At 40.5% G+C, this 21656-nt stretch overlaps 1 long non-coding RNA gene across 1 annotated transcript; it reads right to left on the minus strand.

The window, feature by feature from the left end:
• Positions 1 to 7314: 7314 nt before the first annotated feature.
• On the minus strand, positions 7315 to 21647 carry LOC110213687 (uncharacterized). The gene is made up of 2 exons (XR_002326078.2): positions 21373 to 21647; positions 7315 to 7620 (listed from the first exon to the last, which is right to left on the minus strand). It is a non-coding gene; the product is annotated as an uncharacterized LOC110213687 (long non-coding RNA).
• Positions 21648 to 21656: the final 9 nt, after the last annotated feature.

Consider the following 21656-nt stretch of genomic DNA (forward strand, 5'->3'; position numbering starts at 1 on the left):
CAGGTAAGTAATTTGACCTTTCTGGTCCTCAGTTTCCACATCCATAAAGTAGAAGGGTTAGACTACGTGATCTCTGAAGGTCCTTTTCCATCTCCGAATTTCTGATCCTGTGTCTGTAAATTACCAAAGGACTAGGACCATTGTTTTCCTGGTACTCTCCTCTTGATAGCAGAGTATGTCTTCCAAGTAATATGACCACTTTCTCTGTGTGAAATGAATCTTATTACTTTTGACTCACACCTCATGCAATGCATGCCCACTGTAACTACCGAATTATAATTTGCTAATTCAGATTGGGCAGTCTCTCCTCCTCAGGGCCTGAATCAACCCTTGGGTTCAGTTGTCTAGTGGGGTACTTTTAAACAAATTGTGCCAAAGGGATGAATTTTATGATTATTGTTGCAGGGCTCTAAATACTTTTTAAATTGTTAATGAAAAAAATATCATAATGTTTCACAACTCATTCCTCTTAGCTGTGCTAATTCAAATGCTGGTTAGTGCCTTTCTACTGTGATGCCATTTGGCATATTACTATTGCACTGAATAGAAACCTGGTAGCCTGAATGAGTTAATTGGTCTGGCTCACCTTTTTCCTGAGGAGAATCTGGGAGTGGGGAAAGACTTCATGAGAGTGAGGTCTTTTTCACCCTCTGTCTTTACATTGCAGTAATTTCAGTGGAGCAGTGAATTGGCTAATTAGTTGTAAGCTCAAAGAGCTAAGTTAAGCCTCAGCCACCAAATGACCTGAGACTCAAGACAGCTCCAGACCAGCCAAATCCTCAAAAGTGGTAAGAGCAGCTTCTATTTGATCATGTGTGGAGTTTAACAGAGGTGTGATGCCACCTGATAGTGGCACTTCCTCCACCACACTGCCATTCTTCCCCAGTTAGGATGCACAAAGAGACATTGCAGACCTATTCCCTCTATCTGCATAAGAAAAGACCACAAAATTTAGAATCCCCTTTGAGCTCCCAAGAACAAAAGTACAGGGCTATTATTATCATGGGACTGTGTAAGTTTCTAATCAATCAATCAGCATTTATTAAGCACTTACTATGTGCCAGATGGTGTGCAAAGTGTTGGAGATACAAAAGAGTCAAAAGATAGCCCTTGCCCTCAAGGAGCTTACAATCTAATGGAGGAGACAACATGCAAATATATATGAAGCATGCTTTTGCAGAAAATATGTAAATAGGAAATAATTAACAGAGGGAAGGCAAATAGAATTAAGAGAGAAGGGGAAGAATTCCTATAAAAAATGAGATTTTAGTTGAGACTTAAAGAAAACTAAGGAAGTCAGCAGGCAGGGTTGAGGAGAGAGAGCATTCCAGGCATGGAGGAACAACCAGAAAAAATTATTGGAGCATTGGACTCTGACCACTGGGTGTAACCTTGAAGAGGTTGGTCTTTAAGAGAAAGGGTGAGACCAGGCAAATGGCGATATCATAATATCTCTTGCTGCAGTGGAGCTGTTATCTCATTAGTGTGTATATTTTACCTACTAGTGAAGAATACAAATCAAATTTCCTTCTTATCCTGTGCATATCTTATATATTTCCTTCTATAAATACTCCAGAGAAGTTCTACCCAACATGCCAAAGACAATTCTCAAAGAGGTGAGCCAACTCCATTTTAAGAGTTCATGGATATGATGAATGCAACAATCTAGCTTGTATGTCTATCAGTCCCCTACATGATCAGTCTCTCTCCTTTTCCCATTTTACATGTCCTCAGGAAGACCTGAGTTCAAGTTTGACCTTAGACATAGCTGTATGACCCTGGGCAAGTCACTTTAACCTCTATCTGCCTTAGCTTTGTCATCTGTAAAATGGGGGTAATAATAGCACCTATCTCACAGGATTGATATGAGGATTGAGATATTTATAAAGCACTTAGCACAATGCCTGGCACACAATAGGTACTTAATAAATGCTTCTTCCTTCCCTAACCCCACCCCCATGACATATGCCAGTTCTTGCATGCAAGTCTTCTTGGAGAACAAAGCACAAACAACAACAACAATAATAATATCACAGGTAACACAGTTCAGCATACTTGTACCCATCAAATATCTTTCCATGACCCTCCTGGCCAAGAGTCTTAATTCTTCTGAGATCCTGTTGTTCTATGATTTGTAATCATACTATCAACAGGAGAATATCAGTATGAAAAAAAAAATAGGCTTTGGTACCAGGAAGCAGCTTGGGATCACTGTAAGCACAGGTTGATTTCTCTTCCTCCTATTCAATTCTGCACATGGCTTATCCAATGAGCGTGCAGTACTTGTCCAAGAAATCTGTACTGATGGACTAACTTAATCATAATGTACCATGCCAACAAAAACAACAATAGTACAACCAAAGTAAGCTTACCTGGTATTCTATGGACCCAATGTCCCAATTAACCAAAATATACTCTTTTCTACAGTTCAATAAGCAATAGATTACCTTCATGACAATGACCCTGAAACATGCAGGGTCCTGAAATATCTTCTAAAGCACTTTATAATGACTGTCCCAAAAATTTTAGTGCAGTTTTAATCTGTGAAAGCTTAAAACTGTTCCAAGACTTTTAGAACACCTTATATAACATCATGGAAACTTTAAATTATAGCTAATGTAATTTTAATGTTAAATTAGTTTCATTATAGTCTAATTTTTTTAAAAAATGGTTAATGGAGAATAATTATCTTTGAATCAAGTATAGTTATATTTATTGTCAGCCGATTTTTAAAGCAGTTACAACCCTACATATTCTAATTTTCTAAATCATATTTTACTTTTAAAAATCAATATATCCTTAATGCAAATGATGACGATGGTATTTTATGCCCATGATGTCCTGCTGCATGATCATTTATCACCTATTTTCTAATAAAGTATCTGGTGATTTTTAAAAAATCAATTCAAAATTCAAATTCAAAAATCAATTCAAAAATCTTGACCAAAATCATTAGTTTCCAACATGGAGAACTTCCTACAGGTTAATTAAGTCTGACACAGGTGTGTGAGGCAGTGTACTATGGCAGTGGGAAAAGGCCTAGACTTAAAGACAGAGGACCTGCATTCAAATGTGGGTTCTGTCCCTTATAGCCTGTATAGCCTTGAGCAACTCATTTAACCTCTCCAGGCCTCAGTTTCTTTGCTCGAAAAATGAAAGGTTGGACTACATGGCCTCTGAGGTCCCTTATAGCTTTAGATCTATATAACTACAATACATCATATATTATATATGATCCTATGATGACCCTTCCGTCTTTCAAACTATTCTCCCATCATCCTATGACCTGATTTGAATGCCTTTGGGAAGGCTGCAAAGTCTGATTCATCGTTCAAATTTTCCCCAAATGAACTCTTTAATTTTATTAAGAGCTAATATTTATCTAGCACTCTATAGTCTGCCAAGTTCTTTACATATATTATCTCATTCTCAGAGCAGTTCTGGGAGCTAGATGCTATTATTATCTTCATTTTGCAGATGAGAAAACTGAGACTCAGAGAGGTTAAGGCTAATCTTACCCAGGCTAACACAGCTAGTAAGGAGGAAGTTGAAACCAGTTCTTCCTGTCTCCAAATCCAGCATTCCATCCACTCTACCATGATGCCTATCATTGGAAGCAGGAGAGGCTGTGAATTACTGGATATGGAGGGTAATTCTGTTTTCCAAGATATAAGCAAAGTTAGGATTTAGAAAATAAATCTTGCTGTTACTATGGGGAAAATTGTCTTTATACCTTGTCTTGCCTTAAGGGGTATGTCTATCCTCCTCTCCCTTCTTTTCCAAAATTTATTTAATACTTATCAAAGAGATTCTTCTAGGGTTTGTATTATTTAACTATTATATAGTGTATGTATGTTATAATACATAATTGTTGGCATATTGTCTCCCTCATTAGATTGTGAGCTCCTAAGGGCAGGGACTTTTGAGCCCTTAATAAATGCCATTGATTTATGGATGGCTTTCTTCTTCTTTTTTAATATTTTATTTTTTGTAATTTATTTTTGATAATGGCTCTTAAATCTTTAAAATACCTGCTTTATTTCATTTTGACTCTTGGAATTTTGTCTTATTAAAAACCTAAACCAATGCAATGCATTTTAAGGTGAAGTGCAGTAGGTTCCCCCCCCCCCCACAGTGGGAATCATTCACTCAGAGGTATTGCATGCATCAAATACTTCTCTTTGTTCTGCATTTATTGTGATTTTTGGAAACATATCAGCTTTTACAGTTGGGTGAACAGGTTTTGTCCTGCAACTGTCCAATTTATTTGCTTTTTAAACATCAGCCTATCTATGGTAGTAATTTATGTAGAATAAAAAGTATTGAAGAGAAATAAATTATTTGATGTTATAATTTGTGGTACAATATTGTATATTGTGACTTAGGCATGTATTTTTGGTAGCAGAGTGCTATATGATTTATACCACTTACTGAACATTTTTGCTTCATTTGTATAAAGTACAGTATGCAAATCTGAAATTGTGCATTTTGAGAAACATCCATTGAAATAGAATTAACCGAGCAGGACACTGGTAACCAAAAAAGAGAGAGAGAACAATTAAATATGAAAACAGATACTTCCCTAGTTGTATAGAACCTTATAGCAACTTTGATAAATATCTCTTAGCAAAAGTGGTATTTAGGCAACTTCATTTAAAATATAGTAAAACTGGTCATCCTGATTAGCTCTTTAAGTATACATTTAATTGCACAGAAAACTACATTGTAACATTGTCTCAACATTCACAGATCAACTGTAAATTACCTTTTAGTCTTTGTGCAGACTGAAGAAGCACTGTTATTATTCCCAGAAAGTGCTTTTGCCTATGGTTTTTCAGCTTTACCACAGTGATTCTAACGTGCATTATGATTGGTAATTAGAAATGTTACTTTCAGCTGAAAGTGTTGTGATATTTCAATTACTTTTAACTACCATGTAAAAATAAAACTGTTTCTTTTGGGTTTATCAGCTATTTCTCTTGTGCACAGGTAATATATGAATTAAAAATTATTTGTGAGCCCCAAAAATAATATTTTATTTTTTTTCCCTAATTACATGTTAAAACAATTTTTAACATTTTTTAAAAAAAGCTGTAAGTTCCAAATTCTCTTTCTCCCTCACTCTCTCCCTTCCCCCTCCCCTGAGATGATAAGTAATCTGATATAGGTTATACATGAGCAATCATGCAAAACATTTTTGTGGATAGATTTCTAAGCCACAACAACTTTGTTTCTGCCTTTCAACACTTCATCTTCTAGGAGGGAAACTTTCAGATGATTTCTAACAGCATCCCAAATTTGATGCCACCATACTAAATCTCAACAGCATCTTTCCATGCAACTGGGCACCAGATACCTGGGAGCTAGCCTGAAAATGTACAATACCAACACTATGATTATTTCTCCTAGGTCCAACCTAGTTTCTTTTAGACTCTGCTGATAAAGTCCATGAAATTTTCTATGACTTCATTAAAGAAAGTCAGCACACTTATCCACTTGGATCACAGCCCATTATGGCCTGGCAGGCAGCCATATCTTATGTTTGTATTTATGAAATCCATTATGCAGTAGGGTTGATTTTCCTTTTGGCATGTGCAACAAGGTTGCCTTTGAAGTACCTTTGGAACACCTTGCTACTGTAATGGAGTCATCCTATGGAACATACCCAAAGCTGTCCTTTGGACTTTCAACCAACCTTCTGTATGACTCAGCAGTCAGGCGCATTGGGGATAATGAGGCTCTGTCTGCTTGTGAAAGAACCTATCAATTTGGTACAATGGAAACAAATCTGAAGTACTCCCTTAGTCTTCCTCCCTCTCCATATATAGCCACAGCAGCATACAAGCAGGGTGTTATGTTGGTTAAAAAGGAAGAAAAACTGGCTTGCTGTCTTCCTTCAATACTCCAGGTGGTATCTTCTAACAGACACTTTCAATGAGTGGTAAAAGAGGGCTGGACTTCCTCCTCCATGGCAAAATGTTGGCCGTTCCCACATGGCAGGTAGTGCAGGGGAACTCCAGGTAGAATACTCCTACCTAGGCCCCTAATTGCCTTTTCTGCTTTGAGTTTCCTTTCCTGAGTAGGCAAATGAACACAGCTTTTGAGACGGATGTGACTAGGCTTAAAGGTGACCTTGTGTGTTCAAGAAGTCCTGGGGCAGTTGCATGGAGCTGACTGGTAGCAGAGGGAATCTCTGCATTAAAGAGGATACCACTGACGAGTGAAGGAGCTCAGTCCCTGACTTTACTCATCAAAAGACATGGACTTTAAGGGAGACAGTGCAAGGGACAAGGTGAAATTTTAAGAACCTAGTCAGCAGTCCTACAAACTGCTTCATGTTTAAATGATTGTAAATATCAACTTCCAGGCAGAACATAATAGTAGTTAGTATTACTATTTGTTTAATAGTAATTTCTGTCAGATATGGTATTGTGAGTATTCTTTTGTTAGCATTTCTTTTGAATATAGAAAATAAATACCTGTCCATTGTACTTTGAGAACCTTTTAACTCCCCACCTTTTATGGAGACCTAAGTATAAACCAAAATGGAAACTATAAGTCAATTATCCTGTAAGGTGCCATGGTGGTGGGTTTAATAAACTGAAGAGTAGAGGCAGCTAGGTGGTGCAGTGAATAGAGCTCTGACCTTAGAGTCAGGAGGACCTGAGTTCAAATCCAGCCTCAGACACTTAACACTTACTAGCTGTGTGACCCTGGGCAAGTCACTTAACCCCATTGCCTCACCAAAGAGCAAAAAAATAGAATAAAATAAATAAGCTGAAGAGTATGAGAAAAGGGAATGTAACCCTTCTCATCAGAAGCCATACTTTCCAAAGAGTGAACCTGGTGTGGACTGTGTGTATGAGTGGCTCAAGCGAAGACAGGGTTCTTTAAGTGGAGAAGGAAGTGGGAACAGTGAGTGCCTCTAGCCCCTTGGATCCAGGAGCAGTAATTGTTACACTATTTCCACATGCTTAGTGTGAAGAGTTCAGGTAATCCACTGTATAAATCAGGGATCAAGCCCCTACCAGTGCAAAGCACTCTATTCATAGATCATCCTATGAATCAAATAGCAAAATATTTAAAGGAATTTGAATTATAAGTAACATGGGGACAAAAAAAAGAATAAAGGCCTAGAAAGGAGATCATGAAAGAAAACTTCATTCTTCAGGGTAAAGCGAAAGAACTATGAGAAGATAATATTGTCTTAGCTGTCAGACACAATCTCTGCATTGAATGTTTATGTTCAATGTTTTTCTTCATCACAAGAGCAATCAATCTGAAGGGGATTAGAAACAAAAGGCACCAATAAAATATTTTAAAATAGAACTATCTTTAATTGGGATAAAATAACAAGATGACTTTCCAAGGGAGACGAATGAGCCATAAAGTCTAACTATCTCCCTGTGAAAATTCATGACTGTGCTTCAGATCAAGTGATTCAGTATATTGGCATCTCCTTGGGCTAGATTCACTTTAGTTCCAGCTGTGAGTGGCCAGTCCCTTCCAAATGGAGTTGATTTCCTGGGATGTTGTCCTCTTGAGGCTCCAGACTCCAAATACACCAAGTATAGATTTCAATACTCATACTGAATGGTAGTGTGGTACGATGATGATGAACTAAACAAAACAAAGCAATGGATGTCAGCAGACTTGAGATCAAATCCTAAATTTGCCATTTGTTACCTAAGTATCCTTTATTAAATCACTTCATTTATCTAAAACTCAGTTTAACCTCAACTATAAAATGAGGTGGCTGGACTAGATTATCTTATAGCACTCTTTCAGTTCTTAAATGTGTGAAACCATAAACCAAGTTCTTAAAGGCCAATTCACATTTGTTGTTCCTGTGCTCTCCTAAATGTTCCAGAGGGTTCAAGACATATTGCCCCTATTTCACCTTTCTACTTTTGAATCTTTTTGCCTATCAGCCCACATTTGAAATCACCGATGGCATCGCTATTCAACAAATTTCTGACGGTAAAAAACTGAATTCTAGTATAAGAGTGAGATGATGGATTTACTCAACCCCATCCCACTTAAAGTAAGTAAATAGCTTAATAAGTCAATCATTTCAATCCTAGATCTTAGACTAAGGGTTCTTCACCTTTTTTGAGTCATGGATCCCATAGACAGTCTGGTGAAGCCAGGGGGCCCCTTCTCAGAGTAATATTTTAAGTATGTAAATAAAACATAGGATGACCAAAAATGCCAATTATATTGAAATATAGCTTTCACATTTTTTTATTAATTTATTTTTATTTATCAACAATCACTTTTGTAAGTTTTTGAGTTTTAATTTTTTCTTCCCCTCCCTCCCTACCTCCCTTGACAAGATGGTGCACAATCTGATACAGGTTATACACATACATTCCTATTAAACATATTTTCACATTAGTGATGTTGTAAGGAAGAATCAGAACCAATAGGAGGAACCACAAGAAAGAGAAAACAAAACAAAACAGAAGAAAAAAAAGCAAATAGTATGCTTCAATCTGCATTCAAACTCCATAGTTCCTTTTTTTGGATGTGGATAGCATTTTCCATCATGAGACCTTTGGAGATGTCTTAGATCCTTGTATTGCTGAGAAGGGCTAAGTCTATCAATGTTAGTCATTGCACAATGTGGCTGTTACTGTGTACGACGTTCTCTTGGTTCTGCTCATTTCACTTAGCATCAGTCCCTACAAGTCTTTCCAGGTTTTTCTGAAGTCTGCCTGCTCAATGTCTTATGGCACAATAGTATTCCATTACTTCATATACCACAACTTGTCCAGCCATTTCCCAATTGACAGGCATCCTCTCAATTTCCAATTCTTTGCCACCACAAAAAGAGCTGCTATAAATATTTTTGTACACATGGGTCCTTTTCCCATTTGTATGATCTCTTTGGGATACAACCCTAGAAGTGCTATTGCTGGGTCAAAGGGTCAAAATTTTTTAAAACAAATTCTCAGACCCTTAGATAAAGCATAAAAAGTCCTTCAAACTGGGGTGATGTTGTACAAGAGTCATATAAAGACAGGTATAGGAAAACTTGAAATTGTCTATAAATTATCAATCAAGTTAAGAAGCTATTCATTCCAGGAATTAGAACTAGCATAACTTTCCAAAGCACCCCAGGGGTATACTTGCCTGGGGAGGGAAGGAAAGGCCTTGGCTTCAGCCTTGCCCAAGTATCCCTCCTCTTTCTTCTTCCCCTTTGAACCCCTAGCCCCCTACACACACACACACACACACACACACACACAACACACACACACACACACACACACTTTGGCCAGAGAAGGCCTTTGCAAGCTTCGGAGGATTTGGGAGTTGCCATCTTTCCATTAGTGTCCTAGTTGTATCTTTAGATCAGCTGATGGAAGTGTCTTCTCATAATAAAGAACAGACTCAACATATGTACATAGCTCCACAAAGGAGTCCAGCCAAGAAACTACACCATGCTTACTGGGAATTTTTTCCCGCAACCAGGAGGTATGAGTTACCCCTTTACCATACATGCTCTTGAGCCCACTTTCCCCTGGAGGCTATGTCACAGACTTTTGGGGTGGACATTTCATCCCAACAATTCTTAGTAAACGTCCCTTTCTAAAAGCTACTTAAGGCTGGATGACTAAATGGTTCTCAATTAATAATCCTGAGGGAAGCATACCAGTGGGGGCTCAGAGAATCACTCCTGACCTCTCAGAGGTATCCCTAGAGCCCTGAGAAGGGAGATGTGGCCTTGCTCAGAGATAAGAGATGTATCTGTGAGAGTGGGAGGTGGGATAACGATCTCAGAATTTACATGAATTACACCAGAAAAGTCTTCAGCTGGTGCTTGTTCTTCAATAAGAAGTACAGATGCTTTTATCTTTCTTCAACACAACCAATTTCTCCCAGAATCCTCCACCTGAGAGCCCAGGAAATACCAATACTTCTGTGCCTCCAGTCTACCATCATCCAAGAGAGCAAACACTATAGAAACATAACAAATGTCTTTAAAGATGCTGCATCCTCTATTTTCCCAGCAGGCAACTACTTGAAGACCTGGAAAAGCAAGCTCTTGACACCAAAGTCATTGACACTGTCAAATGGGCCAACAGCATAAAGAGACAGAGTTTACCAATTGAAATGACACCAGAGATGATATGTTAGTTAGCTCCTTCTACATCATACTCTAGCTGGATACTTGCCATCTGGCCCACTGAGCTTTATTATCCAGCTTGGTTTTATAAATGGAAATACCACTTCAGAAGATGCATTAGGGTATGCAGCCAGGTGGCAAAGTTTATAAGGGTCTAGACATAGAGTCAGGAAGACCTGAGTTCTAATCTGGCCTCAAAAACTTGCTAGCTGTGTAACCCTGGTCAAATCACTTAACCTCGCTTCATCTCAGTTTCCTAAAATATAAAATGGGGATAATATTAGCACCTGTTTCTCAGGGTTGTTGTAAGGATCAAGTGGTTTAATATTTGCAAAAGGTTTAGCAAGATGCTTGCTACATAGTAGGTATTTAATAAATGCCTTTCTCCTTCCTTCCTTTGCCACCACAACCTAAGGGCCACTTGGGCCCTCCTATATGTGCTGAATCCCCTTCTCAAATGTGACTTTCTTGAGAGCAGAGATTGTCTTGCTTTTCAGTCTCATTCCCAGCACTTAGCTCAGTGTTTTGCACACAGCTAAACCTTAATAAATGCTTTTTCATTCAACCACTCTTAGGATCGGTATTCCCACTGAGATTACTAGGTGATACACTGTCTCAGTCCATTGGAGCTGCACTGGGAGACTTTGAGATTTCTACAGAAAACATAAAACCACTCAATAATGCTAAAAGCAGTAGAACTTTATTATGGGCATACAAGGAGAAAGAGCTTAACTTGCTACATTTGGGGGCTTATCTCACCTCACCTCACCTCCAGGTCCCCTGAATTTTCAAAATTCACAAGGCTTTAGCTCCAGATTAATTTCTTTTACCTAAAACAAAGGAACAAATGCTGAGGCAAAGATCAAGTGCTTGTATTTGGGGGCCACATGAAGGCCTCAGAACAGAGGAAAAAGGCCTCTCCATTCAAATCCCAATGCAGGAAGAGAACTGAAAGAGCACTGAAGGAGAAAGGAGTGAAACCAAGACACTTCACACCAAGACACAAAGACTAGTTTAAAGGTGGAGTCAGCTCTGGCTAACAGGGACAGACAGTAAGAGGCTGTGGTAAATGGACAGCAATCATTTAAAGAATTCCTGCACTTGCTTCAAAGTCTCTCTAAGGCATTTCTATCACACCATCACAGCAGAAGCAGAATCTCCAGCTTCTTCTACGTGGGGAATTGCATCAACAGAACTCATAAGTATTAGGCTCAATGGCCTTTCTCCTATTACGTACAAGTTAGGAAACTGAGGCAGATAAGTTTAAAGAACTTGTCCAGGGTCACATAGCTAGCAAAGATCTGAAGCAGTATTTAAACTAAGGTCTACTTGGCTCCAAGTCCAACACTCTATCCACTGTACCAACTAGCTGCCTCTTCAAAAGAGTTCTTAACAATCAGTAATCTGCTGGTAAGGTGGAACTGGAGCTCAGAGGGAAGACTAGGGCTGAATATATAGATCTGGAAGTCACCAGCCTAGAGAAAATAAACCACTGGAACTTATGAGGATAACAAAGAGACTATATAGGGAAAAAAGAGAAAACGGCCCAGCATAGAGCTTTGGGATTTGAATGACTATCCAGCAAAGGTGATAGCATAGAAGTGGTCAAACAGGTAGGTAAAGAACCAAGAGACAATAAAGAGTGCCATGAAAACCCAGAGAGAAGAGAGTATCCAGGAGAGGCTAGAGAACAAGGTCAAAAGCTGCAGAGAGGACAAAATGGAGGATTGAGAAAGGGCCATCAGATATGTCAAGAGCTCACTGGTAACTTTGGAAAGAGAAGTTCCAATTCAGAGATGAGATCAGGAGCCAGATTGCAAAGGGTTGAGAGGTAAATGAGGGGAGAGGAAGTGGAACTAATTAGAGTAAACAGATATAGGATAATAGCTTAAAGGAATGGTAGGGTCAATTGGTAGATTTTTAAGGATAGAGATCTGGGACTGTTTGTAAACAGTAAAGAAGGAACCATTCATTAGTTAGGGATGGAATTAAAGATTAAAGAGTTGGGAGGATTGTGAAGGCAATCTGCTAGAGGAGATGGGAGGGGATGAAATTAAAGCCACGTGGACAGGGGTTGGCCTTGGCAAGAAGAATTACCTACCTTTTCATCAGATTCTGGGTAAAGAATGAAAGAATGGGGGAAGACATCATAAGAATCTGAGATGTATAAAAAGAGAGAAGAGGAAGTACCTGGCAAATGGCCTCTTATTTTCTCAGTAAAGAAGATGGTGAGGTGGAATGGAAAGAAAAGGTGATCTGGGAGGCTTGAAGACAGGAGAGGATTGCCATCTAGGGAACAGAGAATCAATTAGGAAGGAGTATAAGGTTGTGTGGTTTGTCCTTCATTCTCGAAGAGAACCATGACATGGAGGAGATGATGACATGACCTGCAACTGACTTTGATTTGAGTGAGGGTGGCCTGTGCAAAGTCACCAGCTTCACTTTATCCTCCAAAGCCATCAGAGTCCAGTGGCCAGATATCCATGAGGATGACTGGAGATGGCCCAGGATGCAATGGGAGACCTTGGCCCTTTTAAGCTAAGGTCTACAGTGAGGACCCAGATGAAAAGATAAACATAAATATGCAGTGGGCTCATTTAACACAGTTGCTGGAATTCGTCATGCTCCATTCAGCAGTACATGAATAGGAACAGAGGCAGTAGATAGTGGCACTAATCTAGGGATGAGCAGTGTTAAACAGGGGAGCTAGGATGAAAATTTCCAGCAAAGAAGAATACAGATATGGGATTTTCCAGATAAGAGCTAGAAGGGGCAGCTAGGTGGCCCACTGGTTAGAGCACTGGCTTTGGAGTCAGGAGGACCTGAGTTCAAATCCAGCCTCAGACCCTAATACTTCCTAGCTGTGTGACTCTGGGCAAGTCACTTTACCCCAATTGCCTCACTAAAAAAACCAAACCAAACCAAACCAAAATAACAAGACAAAAATAGATAAGAGATAGAGCTGGGGTGGGGCGGGGGGATGGGGGTAGGGGAGAGACCAGTAAGGCAGAAGGAGCATCTCTAGAGTACAGACAGCCTGCTACACAAAAAAGGTTAGATACAGAAAACCAATTTTCTTGGGGTACCATACCCATACACTTGACAGAGGCTCTGCAGAACTAGCTACCAGCCAGTTCTAACTAAGGGACCCAGGGCCTCCAGGCCTCTTGAATTTACAAGGACACCTCCAAACTTGGACAGTTTCCATTTTGAGAGTAAAGTTTGGTCACCTATATTCAGGAAAGAATCTTTAAACTGAAGAGAGAGCTAGAGTTCTGAGATCTAGTTGCTGTGTACTCACAGTGATAGAAAAGAGTGAGCTACCCTTTCCCTACCCTTCCTGATAAGCCAGATTTACATGATGCTTCCTGCACTGTTCTTGTAAGAGAGCCATGGGGATGGGGTCACTCCCTTTTAAAAGGTCCACTGAGTCATCAGCTCTTCCTGCTATGTGACCAATAAGGGGATTGCTTCATCATCTGCAGAATGTCTAAGAACTGAGCCAGCATATGTGATCAACTGGAAAAAAGGCAAGGAAGCTCTGTGCATTCTCTGTTAGACCCAGAGATACACTTCATGCTCTTCTAATATCTTTTCAAAGACAAATGAAATCATTCAACACTAACAACTCCAGGTAGTTCATGTCACCACTTTTTCCATTAACCAATGAAAAGTATTGGGAGTTCCAGAAATCTGTTGAGGCTTACACTCAAAATGGCAGAATCCCACTGGACAAATGAAGATTGTCTTTTTCTTACCTTCTGTCAAAGGGAACTGATCATATGCATGACAGAACTGACACTAAAAATAACTGGCTTCCCAGAAGAGAGAGATTCTGAGGCACCTTGAACTTGTGACATGGTGTGCTGATCCACTGTAGTTCTTTTATTCAAAGTCCCCTAGTCTGCATGTATCCAAGTCTTCATAGTCTTTTACTATACCACCTCTGTGGATGAGGAAGAAGAATTTTAGGAATCCACGAGGCAATGAACACTGTGTCCCTGCTACATCTAGACTCAGCAAACATCTCTGGAGTTTCAACATTGGTTGGGCCCAACTCCAACCTGTGCAAGGTATTGGCAGAATATTGCAGTTATCATTTTGGGATTTGGTACTGAATACTCTGTTAATCTAGTTCACTGAATTGGACTTTGTGTGGCTCTCTGAGCACAATAATTAATGTATTGATTTTTTGTGATGAGTTTCCTCCTCAGAGGATCCTCCCATTCCTCAGATATCATAGGGTACCCAGGGTTGGACTTCTCTGGATCAACTCTTGAATTGGAACATTCAACACACCTTTGATGTTCTCTATACATTTTCCTGTATCTTCCTATAAACTTCCACATAAAGACATGGATTTATAAAGAACTTAGATTCCAAGCCCCAGATCAATAACTGCAGTATTCTGCCAATGTTGTACACAGGTTGAGGTTGGTCCCAATCAATATTGAAACTCCAGATATGTTTGCTGAGTCTAGATGTACCAGGGATATCCATAAGCCTCCAAGGGGATTCCAAATGCACCATGACAACTCAAACATGAATACTTATTCTTTCTCACTCTACAGAGACCTGTCCACTGCATAGGCTGGCTAGATAGATGCTCTAAGTGTCCTTCATAACATTACTATAATACAATTGTCATTTGGGACCCACTGTCTATAGCAGGACATTCTTTATTATTCTTACCATCACTGTTGCATTGGGTCCTACAAGTCCAGCAGAAAAGGACCCAGCCAAAGTTAGTGAGATAAGGTTAATTTTGGGGGGGATTTGGGAAGTCCCAAAATCTATCCCTATTTTCTGATACTGCTCCACTAGTTTTTAATCTTCCGGCAAATTAAAACTGGATTTTCCACTTCCCTATACCTAGCGTGTCTTGGACCAAAATTGTGGCAAATTATAACTCAGTCTCTTTGACTGAACTCTGTGGCTGCCATTTCCAAGGAGGGATATCTCTACCTCTGATCCCAAGCCCTTTTGTCTTATTGGGAAGGCTGGCTTAGCACAATGGTCCATCTTTTAGCAGTTTTTACTTAACCTTCTTTAGTGGAAACTGGTACATCTGAGTTAGCCTTGAGCCTGTACCTGAGAGATGTACTAAAGACTTCTGGGGCCGAATTTCATCACATCTGCCCACTCTCTCTAAAAATTATTGATGTTTCTATTCCCTTGACCAACTACATCAAATGAGATGATACCTGTAAAGCTCTTTGCAAATCTTAAAGCTCTATATAAATATAGTTGTTGTTATTATTATCATCACTCACCATAACTGAAAGATTGTCCTGGGTGCCCCCTTATGACTGGCTACATTAATAATATTCTATCCTGTACCTATTACCCAGTTATTTAGGTCAGTCTGTTGTGGTCCATGGTCTCTGAAGGACAAAGGTCCCAATGGCTGTTGTTCTGTTCAACAGTCCCTCCAACCCTACGGGAGGATGTGGCTTCTTCAAATAAAAGACAAGGTAAAAAGTTTGGTCTTCTAAGATAGTTGATATGTTTCTCCACCTCAGTTTCCTGGTACTTTTGGATCATTTCCATGTCATAGACTTGAGGGACTTGGGGGGTGGGGACTACTCTCCTAAAATATAACATAGCTTTTCATATTGAATAATAAATTCTTGTTGACCATTGACTGACTGACTGACCATATGAATAGTGATAGACTGGCATTCTGCTCCTCAAGACTGGCTATTACCACTGGGTCATTGGCTACTGAAAGGATGGTTGCCCCTCTCAGCAGGCTTTTTATATTATCCTAAGTCCATTCTTCTCTCACCATGAAAGTCTTAACAAGGTAAGGAGTTTAAGAACAAGTTTCCAAGTAAGCATTATCTTTTTAGGGAACTTGGAATGGCCAATTGTTTCAGATAGCTCCTATCATACACTTCTGTCTTCCTTTCTTCAAACCTTAGGCATTCCCTGAGGGTATCTGCAGCATGGTGTCAAATCAAGTCCAGAAGCATTTATTCAGCACTTGTTGTGTGCCAGGCACAATGTTAATAGTTGAGGATACATTCTAACATCACCATCATCACAGCCAAGACGTGACCTTAAAAGCCAGTAGGGAGGAGTTAATTCCTTCTATTAAGCACCAATTCTCCCATAACTAAGCAGCTATGATGACTATTCAACCAAGCCCAGCAATGACGGCATAAATTGGGGAAAAAATAAAATATTAAATTTAAAAAACACCACCTTCCCCCAATATCTCATTTTATCTTCACCACAGTGCTGGGAGATAGGTGCTATTATTATTATCCCCACTTTATAATTAAGGAAACTGAGGTAAACAGAGGTTAAGTGACTTGTTCAAGGTCATATAGCTAGTAAATGTTTAAGGCCATATTTGAACTCAAGTCTTCTTGATTGCAGGCCAGCACTCTATCCACTGCACTACTCAGCTGTTTAGTATGGCAGTCTCTGCAGCTCCTGGAATAGGATTTGCCTCAAGTCTGGCTCTAGGTTGCTAGTTCCTTCCATGTGGAATCCATCTCCTGGATGGATCAAATGAGATTTTTCATATATATAAAAATATATATAAAACTTCGCAAACCTTAGAGCATTATGAAGATATTGGATATTATTAGCATGATTCCTATCCTAAGTGTAGGCTTGAGAGATGGTAGACTGTATCTCGGGACATCGCTGCAGTTCAGGACCATCTCAGGACTCCATACCCAGTCACCACTCTCTGTGGCTCCCCATCTGATTGCTTTTGTTTCATTTTCAAAGTCATGCCTCCTGTTACAATTCTTGAATCTACACATGAGTCTCAGGGATCTGATTTCCTAGGTCTTCGTCCTGATGAATGCTAGTTCCCTTGCCTCCTATTATTGGTACTGAAGCCAAGTATCCATCATTAAGTGCCACTGGACATGCCCCAATTACACATGTAACAAGTTGGTGACAAGGCTATCAAATCAGATGCTAAAAATCTATCTCTGGCCTATTGCCAGAATGCAGATAAAGGTTTTTATTCAAGTCCTCCATTATGGTGTAGAGATTCTTGAAGTCTCTGCCAACAGAGACTCTGGTAGATCCTAAGAAGTCGAAAAGACTTCAGATATGGGGCTCTGGAACTGCTGAGGGAGGCTCATCACCAAAATACTGGCTACTGAGTCATGAATTTTTCTCCCAGAACCAACAAGAAGAATGTTTCATTAGGCACAGTTATAGAAGACATTTCTACTCCAAAGAAATGACAGAACCTCGATGTATTGGAATGAAAGTTAATAGGGGACACTGGGGATGGAAGAGAAGGAGAATGAAACAAGAACTCTACAAATATTATCTCATTTGATCCTCACAAAAGCCCTAGGAGTTAGGTGTACTATTACCCCCATTTCACAAATGAGGAAAGTAAGGTGGAAATTAAGTGATTTGTCTAGCAGTGCTTCTTAAACTGTGGGTCTCGACCCCATATGAAGTGCTGAAGGGGTCACGAGTGGAAAAAGTTTAAGAAGTCTTGGCCTAGAGTCACACAATTAGGAAGTCTGAGTTTTAAAGTCTTACAGTGTGGGACCAGATTTGAATTCAGCTCTAGTCTGACTCTAAGCCCAGGGATCTATCCACTGCACCACCTAGGCCCTATGTGTGTGGTGGTGGTGGGGAAGGCAGGAGTGGAGGTGGGGAAGGGAATGTTTATGTTCATTTATTTTATTCCTTTTGGAGGCAACTGGAGTTAAGTGACTTGCCTAGGGTCACACAGCTAGCTAATAACTGTCTGAGGCTGGATTTCAATTCAGGTCCTCCTGACTCCAGAGCCAGTGCTCTATCCACTGCGTCACCTAGCTGCCCCTATGTTCATTGATTTTAGAACTAGAAGGGATTGCAGTGACCCTCTTTTCTAAACCCTCTCATTTAATATTTGAGGAAAGTGATTCCCAGAGAGCTAAAGTGATTGATTAATCTAGCTTGTACGTGGCACATTAGAATCCGCGTCATAGTTTGGAAATCTCATGGAGTTCATAGGATTATAGATTTAGAGCTAGAAGCAATCTCAGAAGCTATCTAATCCAATCCTCCTCATTTTACAGGTGAAGAAACTGAGGCCAAGAATAGTGAAGTGGCTTGTCACACAGACCATAAGCAGCAGAACTAGGATTTGAACGTTGGATCCTCTCACCTAAATCCAAGTTTCTTTCCACAATACTATGTTGCCTCTTCTAAGTCAAACTCCAGTACTTTTTATACCAACTCAACCCTTCCCCCATCCTCACTAATTTAGTTTTGACAGAACTACAGCTACAATGGACTTGCAGGGCTTGAAATGCTACCATTCTTCCAAGTATGATAAACAAAATATGCTCATTACAGAAAACATTGAAGTTTTCAAATTTCCAGTGCATTGGACTTTGTATGGTAACGATCAGTCTGGCAGGGGAAGAGGGCCAGAAATCAGTCAAATCAACCCCAAACTCCTCTCTGCAGACTCGTCTTGCAAATCTCCTTTTCAGAGTTGTATATAATCTATGAGGTTGCTGCAACAACTTTTCCTGTGCATTTGCTGATGTAGGTGAAAGGTGTTACCAGGAGGAAGATAAGCAGCTTCCTAGACTTTGTGAGAGTAAACACATTCTCTTTTTTGTGAGGGCATCTTTAGTGAAACACACTATGTGCAAAGGCACCATTCTCAAACACTATTTCGACTTTGATAGAGTCCCAAGCACACTGCTGGCATGCCATCAATAGCTAAATAACACCAACATACAACAAATGCAAATACAGGCTGTCCTTGGTACTTGTTACTTTTTGTAGAAAGAATTGCATATTTTCTCTTCCTAACCTGTCATAATATACATGACAGAAACATGACTAAGACTGTATGGAATCCTTCACATTTTCCCCATACAAACATGTAAAACTGCTTTTATCCTTCCAAAATCTTTGGGAAAACAGGCTCCTGATTAAGTGGGTATGCAATTTTTGATTATGTATTGAATTTTCAAAGATATCAATTAATCTATTCACAAATTCTTAATGTCTTTTTTTTTTTGCAGTACATCAGTTTACAAATATATTCTGCCTCTGACACCACCCCGCCAGTGAACTATCCCCTTGTAACAAAGATTTTTAAAGACTGAGGAGGAAAAAAAAACACAATTCAGCAGGACCAACACGATACAGAAGAAAACACTGAGTTCAAATCTACCACTAATACTTCTGTGACCTCAGGTAAATCCCTTAACTTCCCAAGGCCTTAGCTTCCTCATCTATCAGACAAGAAGATTCAACAAGATGATGTTTGAAGCCTCTTCTAACTCTACATCCATGATCCCATAAATCAGCATGGGCTGGATCTTATAGTGTATGCAATACTCTACACCCAGAGTTCCCCACTTCTGCCATTAAGGGAGGGAAGTAAAGTAGCTTTGGCAATGTCACACAACTATATCCTCTGACTCAGTGCTCTTATGATTAAAAGCTCTTCATAAGCTAGCCCTTTCCTACCTTTCCATTATTCTATATACCTCACTCCCCTCTAGGTACTCTGTTCTAGCGACACTCATGTTTCTCTTATCCTACACTTCATCTCCTGGCTTTGAGTGCATTTTCACTGGCTATCCAGCCAGCTGGAGGCAGCAGTTGCTAGTTAATGGAGTACAGTATTTGGAATCCAGAACAGCCGAGTTCAGAGCTAGCTTTGGATACTTACTAGCTGTATGACCCTGGGAAAGTCACTTAACCTCTCTCTATCTTAATTTCCTCATCTTTTAAATGGGAATACTAATTAGCACCTACCTTTCAAGGCTGTTAGGGATAGAATAATATTTGTATTATTCTTTGCAAACTTTCAAGTGCTATATATAGTGCTAAACAAAGGTATTACCATTATCACTACTGTATCCCATGCCTGGAATTCTCTTCCTCCTCATATCCATCTCCTGGTTTGCATGGCTTTCTTCAGGTCCCAGGTTAAATTTCAACTTTTGTAAGAGGCCTTTCCCCACTGCTCTTATGCTAGTGCCTTCCCTCTGTTCATTCACTCCAATTTATCCTGCACACATCTTTTTTTGTACAATGTTGTTTGTATGTTGTCTCTCCCATTGCCTCGACTGTGACCTTCCTGAGACCAGGGTCTGTCTTTGGCTTTTCTTTCTATCCCTTTCCCTTAGCACAGTGCTTGGAACTTAGTAAGCCTTTGTTGATTTGACTTGAAAGGACTCTGCTACCTGCCTGGTGAAGAACACTCAACAGAGAAAGGAGCCTGTGAGAAACAAGGTAACACAAGGTATTTGAGAATGTGTCCACTGAATGCCAGGGCAGGGTGGTGGGGTGAACACACAGGATCACTGGGTCATAGACTTAAGAGCTGGAAAGTAGCTTAAAGGTCATCTAATCACAACCCTCATTTTTCATCTGGAAAGGAGGGATGTTAGAAGTCCAGCTTTTCATGGAAAGAGAGGGGCCTGAAAGATCACCTAGTCCAACCCTATCATTTAAAGCAAGAAGGGTCCTTAAGGTCATTTAGTTCAAGCAAGAGAGAGAGAGAGAGAGAGAGAGAGAGAGAGAGAGAGAGAGAGAGAGAGAGAGAGAGAGAGAGAGACAAAGAGACAGAGACACACAAGAGTCAGAAACAGATGGGGCAGCTAGGTGGCACAGTGGCTAGAGCACCGGCCCTGAAGTCAGGAGGACCTGAGTTCAAATCCAGCCTCAGACCAAACCCTTGACACTTACTAGCTCTGTGACCCTGGGCAAGTCACCTAACCCAACTGCCAAAAAGAGAGTCAGAAACAGAGAAATAGAGACAGAGTGATAGAGACACAGACAAAGGGAGAGACATAAAGAGACAGAGTAAGAGAAAAATAGATATAGGGGGAAAAGAGATATAGGGACAGAGTCAGAAACTGAGAAAAATAGAGAAAAAGACCTAGAGAGACAGGCAGAGATAGACAGACAGACACGCCCGCATACACACAGAAAGGAGAGAGACAGAGATAGAAATAGAAACTGACAGACAGAGAGAGAGAACGCTGCTCGCAGAAGGTCCAGTGACTGCTTTCTGGTCAGCTTCCCTCAGGGGTCGGTGAGAGGGTAAAGTACACCTAGGGCCCGCACCCCGTGGGCGGTGCTCAGGATTTACTGGGCTCAAGAGTTCAGCCCGACGGCAGCACAAGGAGTTCCGAAGAGCTATCATCCTCCTCCTATTAGCCAGTGGATCACAGCGGCCCCGGTTCCCCCCAGCTCCCTTTTTAACCGACAATGCAGACATGACGTTTCCCCATTACCCCACGCCCACGCCATGGGCGCCTACAATTCCCGTGCCTCCTCGGGACATCGCGATGGGCGGAGGGCGCAGGATTCCAGGTGCAGTGGGTCAGAACGTTCCTGCGTGTCGGAGCGTCCTCTGCCCACAGCCACGTGGTGTCCGGTGCAGCCATTGGCCCCGGGGCCTGCTGCCGGAGGCGGAGACGTGGGGGAGTAAGCCGAGTTGGGATGCGCACAAAAACCCAGCCACCGAGAAACCACTGAGGCCTCGACTTCCGCAATGAAGGCAATTACCGGCAAAGAT

Source organism: Phascolarctos cinereus, unplaced genomic scaffold (genome assembly GCF_003287225.1).
Source record: "Phascolarctos cinereus isolate Bilbo 61053 unplaced genomic scaffold, phaCin_HiC Scaffold_9;HRSCAF=440, whole genome shotgun sequence".
NCBI classification, from domain to species: domain Eukaryota; kingdom Metazoa; phylum Chordata; class Mammalia; order Diprotodontia; family Phascolarctidae; genus Phascolarctos; species Phascolarctos cinereus.